Raw genomic sequence first — 17,636 nt, 5'->3', positions numbered from 1 at the left:
AAACATTACCACAAACTTGGGGCGCCCGGGTGGCTCAGTCAGTTAAGTGTCCGACTTTGGCTCGGGTCGTGATCTCACAGTTTGTGGGTTTGAGCCCCGTGTAGGGCCCTGTGCTGACAGCTCAGAATCTGGAGCCTGCTTTGGATTCTGTGTCGCCCTCTCTCTGTCCCTCCCCTGCTCATGCTCGATCTCTCTTTGTCTCTCAAAAAAAAAAAAAAAAAATCACCACAACCTTGGCCACTCAGAATACCGCCAATTTATTATCCTCCAGTTCTGAAAGTCAGAATTCCAAAGTCAGTCTCAGAAAGTTGAAATCACGGTGTTGGCAGGGCCACCTTCCTTCTGGTGGCTCTCACAGAGAATCCATTTCCTTGCCTTTCCCAGCTTCTAGAGGCCACCTGCTCTCCTGGCTCCTGGCCTCGCATCACTCAGACCTCTGCTTCTGCTATCGTGTTGCTTCTCAGGCTCGGAGTCTCCTGCAGCCTCTTACAAGGACGTTTGTGATTCCATTGGGCCCACCCAGGTATTCCAGAATAATCTTCCCACTCAAAATCCTTTTTTCTTTAATTTTTTTTTTTTTAATTTTGAGAGATTGAGAGAGAGAGAGCAAGGGAAGGGCAGACAGAGAGAGGGAGAAAGAGAATTCCAAGCAGACTCCGTACTGTTAGTGCAGAGCCTGATGTGGGGCTCCAACTCAAAAACCGTGAGATCACGACCTGAACTGAAACCAAGAGTTGGACACTTAACCAACTGAGTCACCCAGGCGACCCCCACTCAAGATCCTTAATCCCAACTACAAAGCCCCTTTGCCATGCAAGGCCCCACATTGACAGGTTCTAGGGATTAGGACCTGGGTATCTTTGGGGAAGGCATTATTCAGCCACCACAAGTACTTTACTGGTCACATGTTCATATACTCAAGTAAAGACACATCCTGATTCCCTCTACCCTGAGAACTGTTCTAGGCAAGTGAGGTCTGTTAACTGCAACTAAGTCCTTGACTTAGTGGATGGCAGTGAGGAAGTCAGAGAAGAAATGGCATAAATAAACAAGATAACTTTATGGTAATTAGTAAAGAGAAACGAATAAGCAGGGTAGCAGGATCTGAGAGTGACAGTGGAGGGGCAGCTACTTGGCAAAGGGCATTGGGTGCAGGACACTAAGGAGCTTACACCGGACCAGCAAAGTTGAGGAGAATGAAGAGACAGCCTTAGGAAACTTTGGTGGCAAATGCCCCGGGTGTGGAAAGGGTGGGGTAGCCACAGTGTCCCAGAGGGAATAAGACTGACTAGTGTGAGGGACAGCTGGAAGATGTGCAGGACGTGGAGGGTGAGTGCAGATGAGGCCTGAAACGTGGGTGGGCGCCGGGCATGCTGGCCTTCATGAGCAGTGCAAGGAGTTAAGATTTTCTTCCAAGGGGAGTGGGGAGTGACCAGAGGCTTCGGTGTGGGGAAGGCTGTCTGTCTGATCTATATTCCACTGCAGGCCCTCTGGCTGCCGTGGGGAGACTGGGCTGGCAGAGGTGCACAGGAAGCCAGGAGGGTGGGGCGGCACCAACGTAAGCCCGGGAGGCTGTGCCGGCCCAGGGTGACCTTGGTGGAAATGACAAGATGTAGCATGCATCATCCTAAGTTCTGGGGAAAATGGAAATGGCTTGGTGGGCCTTCAGCTCTTATCTTCCAATCATCTCTGTTTGCCTCCTCCTGAACTCTCACCGTAATAGTAATACTGTGAAAGCATTAAAATAATTTCAGTAATAGCAACATTTTTCATACAGATGGAGCTTCCTCTACAACACAAGCAACGTGTCTTCAAAAAAAAAATTTTTAATGTTTATTTATTTTTGAAGGAGAGAGAGAGAGAACATGTGCTTGAGCATGAGCAGGGGAGGGGCAGAGAGAGGGAGACATAGAATCTGAAACAGGCTCCAGGCTCTGAGCCATCAGCACAGAGCCCGACGTGGGGCTCGAACTCACGAACCAGGAGATCATGACCTGAGCTGAAGTCGGATGCTTAGCCGACTGAGCCACCCAGGGGCTACTTAAGGGATAACATCTTTAGAGACATGCAGTGTGTCACCTCAGGAAGTCCCATGCATGCACTTAGAAAGCCACTCAGATAAAAATGACTGCCCCAACCCTTTTGCAGATAGGTCTACAAGCATTTTCTGGATAAAGAGATCTGACTTGCTAATGGTTTTGTATCGTTATCGTCTCCGTTGTTAATGGTTTAAGAATCTAAGTTTCAGAAGCAGGTGATGCAGATGGGGAGGGAGGCAGACGTTTGACTCCGATCCTTTGGATGTGACAGTCAGTGGTCTTTCAAGGTCTCTGACGAAGTTGTATCATTTATTCTGTTTTTTTCATGTTTATTATCTTGATTTGAATAAAATGAGATTGGAGTATTTGCATTACACTATTCTAATTGAATAAATGTGCAAAAAAGGAGGGGGAAAAACCAGAATATTATTTTCTGACTTAGCAAATCTCCATGCTAATTAGCACTCGCAGTTCTGTCTCATGCATGCAAGTGAAGAAGTTCAAGGAGGGTAGGCTGCTCCAGCCCTAGAAAATATAATTTGATAAAGGTCCGCTAGAGAATTGACTTGTCTTCCGTGTGGTTTACAATATAGATCTTTTGCTGGTTAGTCAGTGTTTTCTTCTAAAGGAAGCTATTTTTATCTCTCCCCTTACAACAGATAGGTACCTTAGTATTTTATAAAAGATGACAGGAAAATTACATTACCCAAAAAAATGGCAGAAGTGGGGAGGTATGCAAAAGGATCGTTTATTGGGGGAAAATAGACTAATATCAAAATAGATAGAACAGAAGCAGAAATAATGGATTTGCCTGCACCCGTCTCTTCTTTCATGACCTCATCATGCCAGAGATACCGATCAATTTCCCTACAAGCAATAAATATTAAAATGAAATTTTTGAGTGTCTTATCAAAAGCTTCCTGACATCAATTGTTTTCACAATTTCTTCCCCCTGCAAGCATTGAATACCTCTTCATCAATCTTTTATCCAACCAATCTTGTTCCGATTTCTCTCTTCCCACAGAAAGCTTTTTTTTCCCCTTCTATTTTTGACTTTTCTTTCTTAGCCGAGGTGCATGAATATTATTTTACACTCCACTGTGGCTGCATCTCCATTGATCAGGAAATAGAAAGGGGTCTGAAGGATGTGTCGTGACCCTGCAGGGCTACAAACAACAGAGATGTGGTAGCGATTGCTTGGCTTCAGGTAGCGGCGGCCGACAAGAAGGCTCTGTGCGGGGCTGCACAAATGAGTCTGCATCCTTTCTAGTTATAGCCCATCCAGCTTAGGCCAGGCGTTTCCAGGAGAAGGCAGTCTTCAAAGAACATTTAATTCTTAAATGTCATCTGTGCACAAGTCCCAGCTTGACAAATATTTCAAAATGTTCTAAAAGCAAATGTTAGGGTCATCATTCTTGTCTGTATAACCCCCTTGATCTCACAATCCATTAACAATACTTTTTTTTTTTAATATCTTAAAAGCTGAAGGAACAAGGATGTTCTTTTTCATAACCATCTTCTGTTATTACTAATGGAGAAATATGCCATTAGTAATATTGGATGTTGTTCACCATGGGGTTTATCTGAAAATTATTCATTGTTTTCTTTAATGTTTGCACTGCTTTCTAGATTTTTCTGTGAAGGTCACGTCTTCATCACTTAGGATGCATTTCCACGCAATAGAGAGTAATTCGTCTTGACATGTCAGCAATTTTTTTTCTTTAACATTTTCTACAGTGTATGGTTCAGTATTTTCCCTCAAAATTCAGTTCACGGCTTGCTCTTTCTATGACATCTTCCTCTCTGCACCCAGTTTCATTTTTTTTTTCCTTTTTCTTACACGTGTGTTTGTAACACTTAATTTGGTGCTTCATTATATCTAGTTCATTTGTTGTTTTTTATCTGAGTTTTCTCAATGCCAGCTCAGGCTAAAGGTCACCTATACATGGGTTTGTATTGGCCCATGGATGGTTTTAAAAACAAGAATCTTGTATTAAGTACCATTTAAAAACTGGTTGATTTTATATTTAAAAAAAAACCTGGGCTTCCACTTTCATTGGAGTCAAACGGGATCTGGCAAGGCTGGGTGTTGATTTCTGGAGGTGGCAGTTAGCTGGAGCTGAGGCTTGGGTGTCCCGGGGGGACACCAGGGTCTACAGGTGAACAGGGTCCCTCCAGGAAATTTATTTTATTTAGGTCTTATTCCCAGGCCTGTAGGCATTTGAGATCATGGTTGGTCTGAGTAGACGTATTTAAGTTTTGTTTACTTAACTGGGTTGTAAATTCTTTGAAGTCAAAAATAATCATGAGTTTTCTCTGTCTTCACACTGCCTAGCATAGTACCAGACACATAATAGATGTTCAATAAACTAATTTCTTAAGATACATCTATTGTGTGCAGCTGGGCACATACTGAACTTCTTGCAGAGATAGAGGAAAATAATTTCCAAACAGTTCATACAAATTAAATGATTAATCTTCACAACTCCTTTTTGAGATTCACAAGGGATGTACAGTATAGGGATTAATTTATGGTGTGTAAAGAATAACATTTAATGAAAGTATTCCCAACCGAATATTCAGGGAAGATTTAGATACACAAAAAGTAATTACCTATATTGAAAATTGCCCTACGGGGATTAGCATGAGCCAATCTTTTACCAGGAAGTGCCATGACCTCTCCAGAGAGGGGAGTCTGGTCTCCCTCCAGCCCTGAAGCCTTTTAGAACCATCATTTATTGCAAGCCAGAATTTCCAAACTACCTGAGTGTCTTGGCTAGCATCATTCACCAGTTTACAGATTTTATAGTTATCCAGATGCGGGTTCCCTAGAATAACCTGTCTCAGGATTCTTACTCTGCTTCTGTATTTAGTTTTATAAGAATATTTCAAATATACCATTCAGCAGTAAAGGGATTTGTAAAGGTTCTTTTCCATACATTAAAAGAAAAACTAATAAAAATAACCCAGTTATTTAAGAATGTCTTGGAAGATAGGTTCTTAGCAATTTAAATTTTTCTTTTTAAAATTTCAGTTGTGGGGGTGGCTGGGTGGCCCAGTGGGTTAAGTGTTGGCTCTTGGTTTCCACTCAGGCCATGATCTCACTGTTCATGAGTTCAAGCTAGGCATTGGGCTCTGTGCTGACAGTGTGAAACCTGCTTAGAATTTTCTCTCTCTCTCTCAAAATAAATAAACTTAAAAAATAAAAATAAATTTCCACTGTGAACTACTTTAGGGTTTGAGGAAGAAAAGATACAATATTAACATATAAACATACAGAAGTAAATACACATAAAATATGATTTGGGATGGATATAAAAATATACAAAATAACAGTTATTCAGCAATCAAATATGAGTGACATGGAGAATTTAGAAGTAAAGTAAATACTTAGAGCAGACAACATTGACTTCATAAAGCCTGATCAAGACAAGTAATAGTGCAGATTTTTTCTCATAGCAGGTGTCACATATTCATAATTTTCTTGTTTTTAGTTTATATAGAATTCTAGCTAATGTAGCTTTTTGGACCGGTGATCCAAAACCACTTGGAAATAAGGGAGAAGCTTGCCTGAGGCTTATAACTCCAGCCCAGTAAGAAGTGGAAACAGCTAGACATTGAGGAAGGATAAGAAGCATTATATAAAACAGATTCTAACATCCAAAAAGAAAAGAAAAGAAAAGAGAAAAGAAATGATGAACATGTAAGAAAAAATGTAAGTAGAAAGGGGAAATCAAATTACACAGAAATCATTCTCCCCTGTGTCTTTCCAGATGTGGTGTCTGAATTGTCATACATGAGCTCTCCAAGTTCTGATTTCCTCAGAACTCACAAATCTAGCTGATTTCCAGTGAATGGAGTGCCGGGCACCTCTGTTTACATGGAGACACAGAGAGACAGAGACAGAAAGAGAGAAAAGGGGAGAGAGAATCAAGTTGTAGATACAGACTTTATTAGTGTTACATCAGGTTTAAAACAACTGCCTCCAATAACCACGTGTAGCCACATTAAGATATAAAAGGAGACGTTTTCGTACCAGGGAAATAGTCGTGATGTAAAAGGGAAGAGTTCAGGATAGTAAAGTATTTATATACTGTGTGCTTTAGGCAGAAAAACAAACTACATGAAAGACGGACACTGACTTTAAGCTGATGATGAGTCTTGCTAAAACAAAGCCATTGTAAGAAATGACCTTAAATCACTTAAATACCAAGAAGCCAACAAAGTTTAGAGGTGGGGAAAAGTTCAGTTCAAAATGGATAATGGTCAAATACTGTGCTTATAGGTTCCTTGGATTACCCCTCTCTCCTTTTATTTCTCCCTTCAGTGAGGTGATGTAATTCATTTGAAATACAGTTGGGACTATTTGTTTTAGTTTGCTTTCGGTTACGGAATTTGCCCACCTTCCTGTCTTGTCTGGTTATCTTTTATTTTGGAGTAAGTGGAACATCAACATAGTCCCCAAAACAAAATCTATTCCAAAATATAACCCTGAGAAAGGGGTCGCCCCCCTTCCTGCCTTCCCCACGTTGTTCAGCTCCATGTTTCTGATGTATCTCTCCCTCTTGAGTTTGCTTTGCAAAGATGAGCAGAGATGTGTAGTCTCTTGTTTCCGTTCCTCTTTAAACAAAAGATAGCCAGCTTTACATGTGCAATCTGTTACTTTTTAATTTTTTAAGTTTATTTATTCATTTTGAAAGAGACAGAGACAGGGAGGGGCAGAGAGAGAGAGAGAGAGAGAGAGAGAGAGAGAGAGAGAATCCAGGGCAGGCTCTGTGCTGCCAGCATAGAGCCCAACATGGGGCTCAAACTCACCAAACTGTGAGATTGTGACCTGAGCAGAAACCAAGAGTTGAACACTTAACCAACTGAGCCACCCGGCTGCCATGTACTCTGTTACTTTTTAGACAATATCTTGTTCATATTGCTTATAGAGACCATGTGTAAAAACAGAGATTTTGAACAGTATTGCTTCATATTGTTCATAAAGATCATCCTCATTTATTTTTATAGCTGCTTAATACTCCATTGTGCACCTTTACTTTATTTAACCAATTTCCTATGAAAAAGCATCACTTTTAATCTCCCTCATCCTCCCATTCCCAGTATACCTTATAGGCACTCCATATGTGTTTGCTAGTTAATTAATTAACAAACAGGAAGCTGTTTTAGATGAGTCTGGTAGGATATGTGGACTTTGGATTGATAGAGAGGAAGCAGATGAGTTTTGAAGAAGAATTATGCTGAGCAGAGGTGCACAATGAAATGAAAAATTGTATTGAAAATGGGGGGGGGGGACAGATTTGCTGTCTCAGGTGGGGCCAAAATTAAGGCTCTTTGAAAACTGGTTCTAATGTTATAGTTCATTAAAATTTAAGTTTCAATGGCATGAGTAAAGATGGTCAGGAAAAAGAATCTTTGGCCATAGTGGTAGAACTTAACCCTAGAGGTGAAAATGCTGTTAGATTTTCTGTGTTATTAGCACTTCTCTAGGAAGTGTGTGTTTGTGTGTGCACGTGTGCGTGTTCAGGACATAGACCTTTGACATTATGATTATGTTCAGTGAGGTTGTCAAAAAGGGCACTAAACTAACTTTTTAGTGAGTTCATAATGAACTAACTGAATGAGGAATGATAGTCTGGCAGTGACAATGAATTGGAGGAATAAAGTAATACTAATTTTCTATTGTTCAACAAATTACCCCAATTTAGGGGCTTACAATGCCTGTTTATGACCTCATAGTTTTCATGGCTCAGGGGTCTTGTCGCAACAAATTTTTTCTGTGCTCATGATGTCATAAGGTTGAAGCCCTGTTGGCCAGGGCTGTGGTCTCCTCCAGTGCTTGGGGCCATTCTCCAAGCTCAGGTGGCTGAGCAGAATTCAGTTCCTTGCAGTCGTAGGGTTAAGGACCCCATTCCCTTGCTGTCTATCAGCCAGGGGCCACTTTTATTTATTTTTTATTTAAAAAATTTTTTTAAAAAGTGTCTTTGAGAGAGAGAGACAGAGACAGAGACAGAATGTGAGTGAGGGAGGGTGCAGAGAGAGAGGGAGTCACAGAATCCGAAGCAGGCTCCAGGCTCTGAGCTGACAGCAGAGAGCCCAACAAGGGACTCAAGCTCTTGAGCCTGGAAATGATGACCTCAGCCAAAGTCAGCCGCTTAACCAACTGAGCCACAGGTGCCCCCAGGGGACCACCTTTAGCCCTTCCAAGCTACCTGCATTCCTTGAGACAAGACTCCTTCCCTATTCAGAGCCAGAAATGGAGAGTCTGTTTCTTGTGGAATCCATCTCATACTTCAAATCTTTTTCACCAGGAAGAGTGCCATCTCTTTCAAGGGCTCACTCGATTGGGCCTGGCCTAACCTGGTTACATTATTAATGCTTTCTTAAAGTTAATGTATAATCTAATCTAATCAGGGAAGTTCTATATCACCATATTGCTTGATCTGTTCCACACTCAACAGGAGGGGCTTGACTAGGGTGTGGGTCATTGTAGGTCATACAATTCTACCGACACCCCAGGGTACAGAGATAACAGGAACTTTCTGTATTCATGCAGGTTTGGGGCCATGAACGCCGTGATTCGAATGGTGGGTTAAAAGGAGGAAAGAAATGGATGCAAACACATTTTAAACAGTGGGGGAGGGGTTAGTGATACTTACTGAATGTCCTGAGAATGAAGACCTGGGTAAACATTTAAAGATAGTTCAAAGCAAATCAAACCATTGATTGAGGCAAAGGTATGAGAAAAGAAAATGTCTTTGACCAAGAGGACAGTGAATTTGGCTGGAGACAAGGAGAATCTGAGTTAATGGGGCACCAGAAGGAGAATATTTATAAGCAGTTGTAAATAAATAAAGCACAAGTGAGAGCCCTGGTCTGGGGAAACAGACTTGGCATTCGTCACTTCAGAAGGGTAGTCGAGGCTTTGAGAATAAATACACTGTTCAAGGAAAATGGCTTAGAAATCTGTTATGGACTGTGTGTTAAAGCCCTAGCCACAATGTGACTGTTTGGAGAGAGTACTTAGAGAGGTGACTGAGGTTGAGGTTAAATAGGGTCATAAGGGTGGGGTCCTGACTTTTGCCTTAGACAAAGAGGGAGAGATGCCAGCACAGTGGCCCAGAGAGAGGACACCATGAGAAGGTGGCCAGTCTACGAGCCAAGGAGAGGCCTCTGGAGAAACCGGCACTGTTCGCACTTTGATTCGGGGCTTCCAGTCTCCAGAGCTGTGAGCAAGTAAATGTCTGTTGTTTAAGCTGCTCGGTCTGTGGCATTTTATCATGGCAGCCTGAGCTGATTCATTCAAGGCCCAAGTACAGTTTGCAAGAAGGGTTGCAATTTCAGGAGGCGGGAGCAGACAGAGTGCATGAAAAGCAACCAGGAGACTAAGAATGCCGAGTCGTGGTGTGTAAAACAAGAGGGATCGGTAACTTGTTGTCAGAGGGTCTGCAATCCAGCTTTGCTCTTCAGTGGATGGCGCTATCCTCCCTCTGTCCTCTCTAGCTCTCAGAGCCCTAGACCCGGAGAGCACGGATGATCATGTGCATCTCCTTGGCTATTGGTCAGTGTCAGTAGGTTTCTGTATTCCTGTGGCTACAGTGATATTAATGTATGTGTAGACAACTAAAAGCGTCTTCCTGAGCTATAAGGCAATAGGCAAATGCATGTTATTAGTGGCCTCTGGAATTATCCAACAGTGGGGTTCTGACACTTACCCGTGTTTGTAGCCACACTGTCAAGCTCTCGCGTTCTACTGTCAGGTATGATTCCATGCATGCGGCCATTTATTATATTATGTTAATGTTCAGGGTGAAAACTAGGTAGTTAGGGCCGTTCCAGTTTTGTCTACAATGAGATAAGGCGGATTCCCAGGCCCTGCTGAGGTGTATCGGTTCAAATTTGAGTACCGCGTGTATAGCTGTGGCCTGGTTCTTTTTGGCCATTTCCTGAGTGGCTGAGCCGGGCAGACATTCACGTCATGGAAGTGAGGTGGCCTTCTGTACTTGGTTTGCTCCAGGACCCCTCCAGTAAAGATGTACGTGGAAAACTTGGAAAGAATTCAGGTGAAAGGTTTAAGAAGTCAAATAATGAAAGAGAAAGCCACAGAGAGCGGAATTGCTTCTTTGGTCTGCATGCGGGGATGGGGGCGGGGGGGGGGTAAAATGGGCTTTTTGCATGATCTTCACTCTTAGACATCTGGATGAGCTCCAAAAAATATTTAACTGACACCAAGAATCAGAGAGGATATGGCCAGTTCCTTTTCTCTGCTGGTCTTTAAGAATATGACAGCTTTTTACATCTTTGGAATAGTTCAGATTGAGTCTGACAGAATATTTTTTTTTTAAAGGAGAAAAACCACTGTGCTCAGAAATAATTTTTTTAAAAACTGACATATATTGAATGTTGTAGGCATTCCTATTCATGTTTACCTTACAAATTTTGTGAAAGTAATTGTGTGTGTAACACTATTGCAGTATCCAGAGAGGCTGGTTTCATCAATCATTTACTGCCTAGCACTGTGTTTCTTCTATAAGGCTAGTATGTATGTATGTGTATATATATATATATATATATATATATATATATATATATATATATATATATATAGACCTAACAGAGAATGTAAAGCAAACATGAACATTACCAAGCACTAAATATGCAGAATATCATGAATCTTTTTTTACAAATGTCAAACAAATCCCAACTCAAATAAATAAAGCTACAATGAAAGTTTAGAGTTTCTGCATAGAAACATTGATGTAGATTTTTTATTTCACTTTTGCTTTCTATTCTAGAACAGAAAAGACATCAGGGCTTTACTTAGCAATACTTAAATTTGTAAAATACAAGATAGAAGTATAGGTATTTATTTTATTTCTTCGTTACAGATCTCTTTTGAACACCTATGTGCAAAACACTAAGCCGAATGGGTAGGAGACATTCTCTCAAAGTAGACTTGACCCTACTGTGTGTAGGTGAACCACAGACCTACATACACATACATACTGAAAGGAAAAACTAAATAAAGAGATGTGGGTAGATCCGCTGATATGTCTGTATCGTTTATATATGTAAATAATCATAGTATAAAATATGCATATATGATTGTATATGTACAATCATAAGAGCCAATTTCACAGTAAAAACAAAGTTATATCTAATTAAACAGAAAGGAGCCTATACTTTCCCATATACTTTGGATAAATTCAAGTCACTGAAGACTTTGGTGCATCTGAAAAAAGAAAGAAAAAGGAAAGAAAAAAAAGAAAAAATTTCAGGAACTGCTCACAAAGAGAGAGAAAAGAATAATCTTCTAGCATGTGTATCCCACCTTCCCCCTAATAGCAAAACCACAGTCTTAACACTTTGCAGGTGCCCTCAGTTACTTCGGTGTTTAAGCTTCATCAGTCCGGTCTCCCTCTTTCTTGGGTTGAGTCTGAGCTCTGGGGCTCCGGGGAGGAGCCTCGTCCGTGGAAAGTGTTCCCGTCTGCGGTGAGTCCTGATCCGCCCCCAGGTGCTGCCCGCCCAGGCGTGTCCTTGACCTGCCCAGGCGTGTACTTGTGCCGTCTCTATTGCTCCAGAGGGGGGCAGCCTGTGCGTTCCCCTCTCCCAGAGCAGCCTCCTGTTCCTCTGGCCAGGCAGCCCGAGGACGTCCCTTCTGGGACCGCAAGAGCCCTTGTGGGCCACCTTCCTTTTCCATGCCAGCTCTGCACCCAGGGCAGGAGGAAATACCGGTTTCTGGGTGGGGGTCTAGAGGGGCTGACCTCAGGTCCTCACCACCTCTGACAGCCCGCAGCCACCCTCACTGGCCCTCCTTCGTCCCTGGCCCCCTGTGGACCTCACCCAGACAGCGGAGGAGAACGGCATTCTAGCTTTGCATCCTCGCCACCCAGCCCGGCTCTTGTTTTCTTTCCAGGAGCAGTTCTTTCTTCTTGCACAGTTCAGGGTGGGCCCGGGAGTAGGTGCTCCCCAGGTGTTTTCCCACAGCATCTGCCCCACCCCCAAACTGCTGCTTTCGTCAACTTAAAGGCTAGAGTTGTAAGTACGTCTCTTCTGCTGACCTCGGTGGGGTAGTGTCATGAGGTTCAAGGACAGAGGTTATCACAAGGGAATGAGGGAACATTTCTACTAATACTTCTCATGTCATCCTGCTGTTTCGGGAAAATAATCCTGTAATCCTAGTGTGTCAGTTCAGGTTCCAGGAAGCATCCTCCGGGGGAAGGCCGAGGGGGCGTGAAGGAGGCCACTGTTTACAGAGCAGACTGAAGAAAACTCCTGAGGGGCGATCAGCTGTCACTGTCGTTAGGTCTATAAGGAAAGAGCCAGGTGAGAGACGGAGCTGTGTGAAGGAGCCGCCCAGGCGAACGTCCAGTTATAACCAGGCCAGAACTGGAGATCCCAAAGGAGGGCCAAGCAGGTGGAGGGATATTCCCGACCTCCCCCAGACCCCCTCTCGTGTGCCCTTTAACCTCTTGCCGGTGGCCCCCATAGTCTAAACCCACCTGGAGGTGAGAGGAAAGGGAGACCTGGGATGTGGTCCATTGTGTCAGCCTTCCCGCATCCAGAAAAGAGTAGAGAAGCCTGGATGGCAGGTGGGGCTGGTAAGTGGGTGAAAACGGAAAATAATGGGAGTAGAGACTATAAGTAGAGTTCCCACAGGGACACTCCTGATTTCAGATACTCCGTTGTACCCACTGACAGAACCTGAGGCTTTGTATTTAGCGTTGAGGGTCTGGTTTTTAGTTAGAGCTGGAAACGGGGGTGGCTGAAGAGGGAAATAAATGAGGCAGGAAGGGAAGAGCCCACTTGGTATGCTGCTATATCGATACATCTACTTTTAAATTATTTGAGGGGACATATTTGTTGTCTCTCTGTACTATGTGGGTTTTAATTATAGATATAATTTTTCTGAAAATGAACCGAGGAATCACTAAGAATAATTCTTTCCAATTATCCTGAAAAAGACCCATATGGGTTCATATATGCTCATGTTATAAAATCTATGGGTATATTATCCAATGGCATTAGTAGATATGAGCCTTACAGTAATTTCCTTGTATTGTTACATTATATATGTTTCATAATTCATTTCTCCATTCGTATGCCATGCCCTGTTCTGCTTGCTTTTCAAACAGAAGCCCTTCCAAAATCTGGTCTTGCTGGATGGTATCTGTTTCCTCCCCCTTTGTGCCAGATGTGAAAAGTATACAAACACAGCTGGATGAATACCATTGTGCATATGGTCTGTGGTACTTTGATGTATTCGTATTACTGCCAGGACCTTGTAACGTATGTTGATGTAATCGGCACACTTGACAGGGACCCGGGGCTATTTTATATCTTCTGTATATTCGACAGCAGGGAGTGGCCACTACAAGCATGGCTGAGAGCTTATGAGAAAATCAGACGCTAAGAAATATATTCAGAAACCAGACGACTCACGGAGCCAAGTCGTCCCCATTGCAGCTGACGTAGCGGATAAGGTGTGGCGGTGAAGTCTGCATTAGGCGTGAGGGTTCCTTTGGATGGGCCTTCGCTTGCTACCTAAGTTAGCAGTTAACTCATGGCTTCCTTGGCTGTTCATTTCTTCTCTGTATGAAGAAATGACGTATGACTGGACAAGTCATCTCAGAGGTCTGGAGATCTGCTTTGTTTTCCAAACAGATGGATTTGGAAAGCTGAAGCTGGATGGTAAAGAAGGCTTTCTTCCTGTGGTGCCTGGGTGGCTCAGCTGGTTAAGCATCTGACTCTTGGTTTTGGCTCAGGTCATGATCTCACGGTTTGACTTCAAGCCCAGGGCCGGGCTCTCTGCTGACAGTGAAGAGCCTGCTTGGGATTCTCTTTCTCTCTCTCTCTCTGCCCCTCCTGCTCACTCACTCTCTCTCTCAAAGTAAATAAATAAACTTGAAAAGAAAAGATATGTAGATATAGATATAGATATAGATATAGATATAGATATAGAGAAAGAGAATGAAGGCTTTTGCCCAGTTACAGTAAATCCCACGACAGCTGAAGACACTCTGGGATTTTTCACTTCTCCTTTCCTAGTTAAGAGAAGTTAACACTACTTTTCTTTCCTTTTTAAAAAAAAAAATTTGTTTTAGTCCCCAAGTTGGAAAGTTTCCCAAACTGCGTACATTAATGGCTTTTCTTTCATGCTCGGTGCATTAGGTGCATAGATGTTTGCAACCTGGAACATATTTTAATCTCTTTTAAATTAATTCATGTTTGCTTTGTGTCCCTGGCACATAATATCTCGGTTTCCAAAAGGATGGGTACGTGTATGTTGTGAAGCCGCTGCAGAGTAAGAAATAACAGGCTTTAACTGCTTCCGTGTTTCCACAGGGTCCGGAGTAGGGGCCGCAGACAGCTCTGGGACTTGTCAGAAGTTAGGGTTCAGGACGCCGCGGAAGGTCCTTGCAGCACACAGTGTCCTTGTGTGCTGTGATGGGCACTGGGGACATGGCAAGAGGAACAGAGCCTGACTCCATTCTACCCGAGACTGGCTGTTTGTCACTTCCTGGAGGAGTGTGGGCCACTGGCTGGGCTGCAGAGGCCTGGGGAGCGGGGACAGGACATAGGCAGGGACAGGGCTGGAGTGGGTTGATTCAGTCCCAAAGTCACTGCAGCCTCAACGGTTTCTGGTCTTCCCTACCTCCCTCCATCTTTTCCTTTCTTATGCTCATTTACTCCCTGTCTTTCCTCTTTGTTTGCTCTTGCTTTGTTTGCTTTTATCTTTTATTTTATTTTTAATGAACAGATCCCAGGTATGAGCTTGTTGTGTTGACATTTTCTTTCATTCTTCTGAAATTGTAATTTACTGGGCCATATCCTTTCAATTCACAATTCTGTCTGGTAGCACTGAGGACATCAGAAAATTAGCTTATGGTTATCCTACCCCTAACTATAGAGCCCTGCCGACACAATAACCTCTTGTTTCATTTCTCCATCTCCTCTCACTCCTGCTCACTATGGAGCATCTCATGGGGGGAAAGTAAGATACAAGAAAACACGTTGATGTGGAGCCCCTGAATTTCAGAGTCCAATGACTGCTTTGGCAGCCATCTGTGCAGAAGTCAAGATCAAGTCCAGAGGCAAATGCATGGTTGTGTAAATGGCCTCAGCGTGCTCCAGAAAAAATATGGATCCAGCGGATCTATCCTGGGATGTGCAGAGCAGGAGAGAAGGAGAAGAAAGTAATTTGATTGCCCATACGCCCTTCTCCCTGGAGCTGCCCCAGTGAGTGCATGATAGGTGCACTTAATGCCTTTCATTTAGCTGAAGCTGTTGGATGGTTCATCAATAGCATTAGACCAAATAGGAAAGGATCAAAAATCAGAATGGGTTCCACCTGGAGGGGATTTGAAGGAGTCAGTCAATCTGATCTCAGCTGATGGAGAACATGATGGTATCTCACATAGGTCAGATCACAGGGCCTGCTTTCATAAACATAGACTAAATAACAGCAGTCACTCCATGATATCAATGGTTGATTCTCTCAAAATTCTCTCAAACAGTACAGATGGTGTATACAGAATAACTAAACGGATTCATTTGTTTGGTCCTACGTGGACACAGCCTAAGTCTTCCTCCAGAAACGTCATCATCTCCAGGCAGAATGCCCCATTCAGTGCACACGGTTAAGGTGACTCAGAGAAGCTCTGTGATGTGGAAATGCATGGTCTAAAAATGGGAGAATCGCCTGCCAATTCTCGTGTGGATAATGAAGCAACGCATCTCTTGTTTAGATCTTCATCTTAGGGGCACCTGGGTGGCTCAGTCGGTTGGGTGTCCGACTTTGGCTCAGGTCATGATCTCACTATTCGTGGGTTCGAGCCCCGCATCGGGCTCTGTGCTGACAGCTCGGAGCCTGGAGCCTGCTTCAGATTCTGTGTCTCCTCCTCTCTCTGCCCCTCCCCCACTCGTGCTCTGTCTCTCTCTCTCTCTCTCTCTCTCTCTCTCTCTCTCAAAAATAAATAAACATTAAAAAAATGACTTTGAAAAATACAAACAAATTAAAAAATAGAGGCAGGGATTTTGAGGTAGAAAGTGAGGGTGCTACATTAGGGACAGAGGAAGGGCAATGGCACGGGGCCAGGCTGACCTGTGTGTCCCTGTCACCTCAGCAAGCGTGCTGCTGTGTCTGAACAGAAGAGGGAGGCCCCCAGCATGTCAGCCCTTGACGCTTCTCTTCTGACCCTGAAGCTAGCTTGCTTCCTCCCTATGCTTCCTTTTCTTACTCCCTTTTGTGGACAGAAAGCTTAACATAATGATCATGCTGAGCACACACACGTGATCAAATCACGACGTCGTATTTCTTTTTGCCAATCGCCCATAAATTTTGTTCAGGGACTAGGCCATTCCCCAGCTTCTGTTTAAAATTTCAACAAACTCTGATTTTTTTCCCCTCCGTCTTTGGTAAGCGTCAGTCCTGTGGGCACTTGAGGTAGAAAACATGTCTCAATTTAGCAACTGTGATACCCAGGCCAGGATTTTTAATCAATTCTACGGTTTTTATTTCTTGCCCAGTTCAGGCCAGAGGCTGTTTCTCTGCCTGACCTTGAGGAAGAGGATAGTATCAGCCTCGGCTGGCCCTCGCTCTCTTCCTCCAGACTCCTGCTCAGAGGGAATTTGGGAAAGCTTGAGAGGGGACAGAGGAGGGAACGAGACAGAACTTTGGCCTCAGGCTCCCTGAGCTTGGCAGAGGGTGGCCCCTTTCTCTCGAGGGTGCTTTTGTGGGCACTGCAACCTCTAAGGACCTGGTTTCTGCCTTTGCTCTGGCCCCGTGGACCCATCTTTATTTGGGCTGCTCAGGTTACCTCTTGGAATATTACTTCTGGCTTCTGGAGTCTTACCACCCCGTAGTGGCCCTGATGCCTAGGACTTAAGACCGTTCCATCTGTCCCTCTTTCTTTCTGTCTGTCTGTCCACTTGGCCCTCATCTGGTCTCCAGAAAACACCACTTCTTGCTTCCCCAGCCCCGGCATGGGGGTCAACCCTGGCTGCCAAGGCCTGGTCTAGTTTTTTCAGGTGTGGATCAGGCCAAGAGCCCAGGCCCCTGTGTTCCCAGACCTCTGAGTCATCCCCGGCGAAGAAGTGGGCCTCTCCACGGGGCAGTGGTCCTGCCCTTCCTAACTACATCCTCACAGATCACCTTTCCCTGGACACCAGGCCTCATTTTGTATATCTGACTTGGCTGTGTGGTTCAGGAGTGGTTCAGAAGTTTTCATTTCTTTTGTGAATTATGAACATGGACATCTAACTTGGGAATTCCTTAACAGATTTTTTCTGTACTTGGGTGCCTTCATTTAAACTTCTGTTTTAAGCCCCATTCCTTTAACCTGATGAATTAAAACTTTGACCATTTGGGGAAATACTCATTCACATTCAGTTTCTCCCCCACTCTTTTCCTTCCCCATCCCCCACCTTTTTCCTTAGGACCATCTGGCCAGAGGGCCTCACTTGCTGATGTGACCTCAAGGAGAGGGTCCTCTCTGTCTCCGGGGCTTCCTTTGAGGGGAGGGTGGGCACACCCAACCTTGTAAATTTCCTTCCTGGGCATCTGCTGTTGAGGCTCATGGTTCCAGGCACCTG

At 43.8% G+C, this 17,636-nt stretch overlaps 1 protein-coding gene across 2 annotated transcripts in view; it reads left to right on the top strand.

The window, feature by feature from the left end:
• PRKN (parkin RBR E3 ubiquitin protein ligase) overlaps nt 1–17,636 on the top strand; it is a 1,351,707-nt gene that overhangs the window by 383,247 nt on the left and 950,824 nt on the right. The window lies entirely within an intron of this gene.

The sequence above is a fragment of the Lynx canadensis genome, chromosome B2 (assembly GCF_007474595.2).
Source record: "Lynx canadensis isolate LIC74 chromosome B2, mLynCan4.pri.v2, whole genome shotgun sequence".
Lineage (NCBI taxonomy): Eukaryota > Metazoa > Chordata > Mammalia > Carnivora > Felidae > Lynx > Lynx canadensis.
Note: the sequence above shows the minus strand (reverse complement) of the source record. Positions and strands in the feature narration are given on the sequence as shown.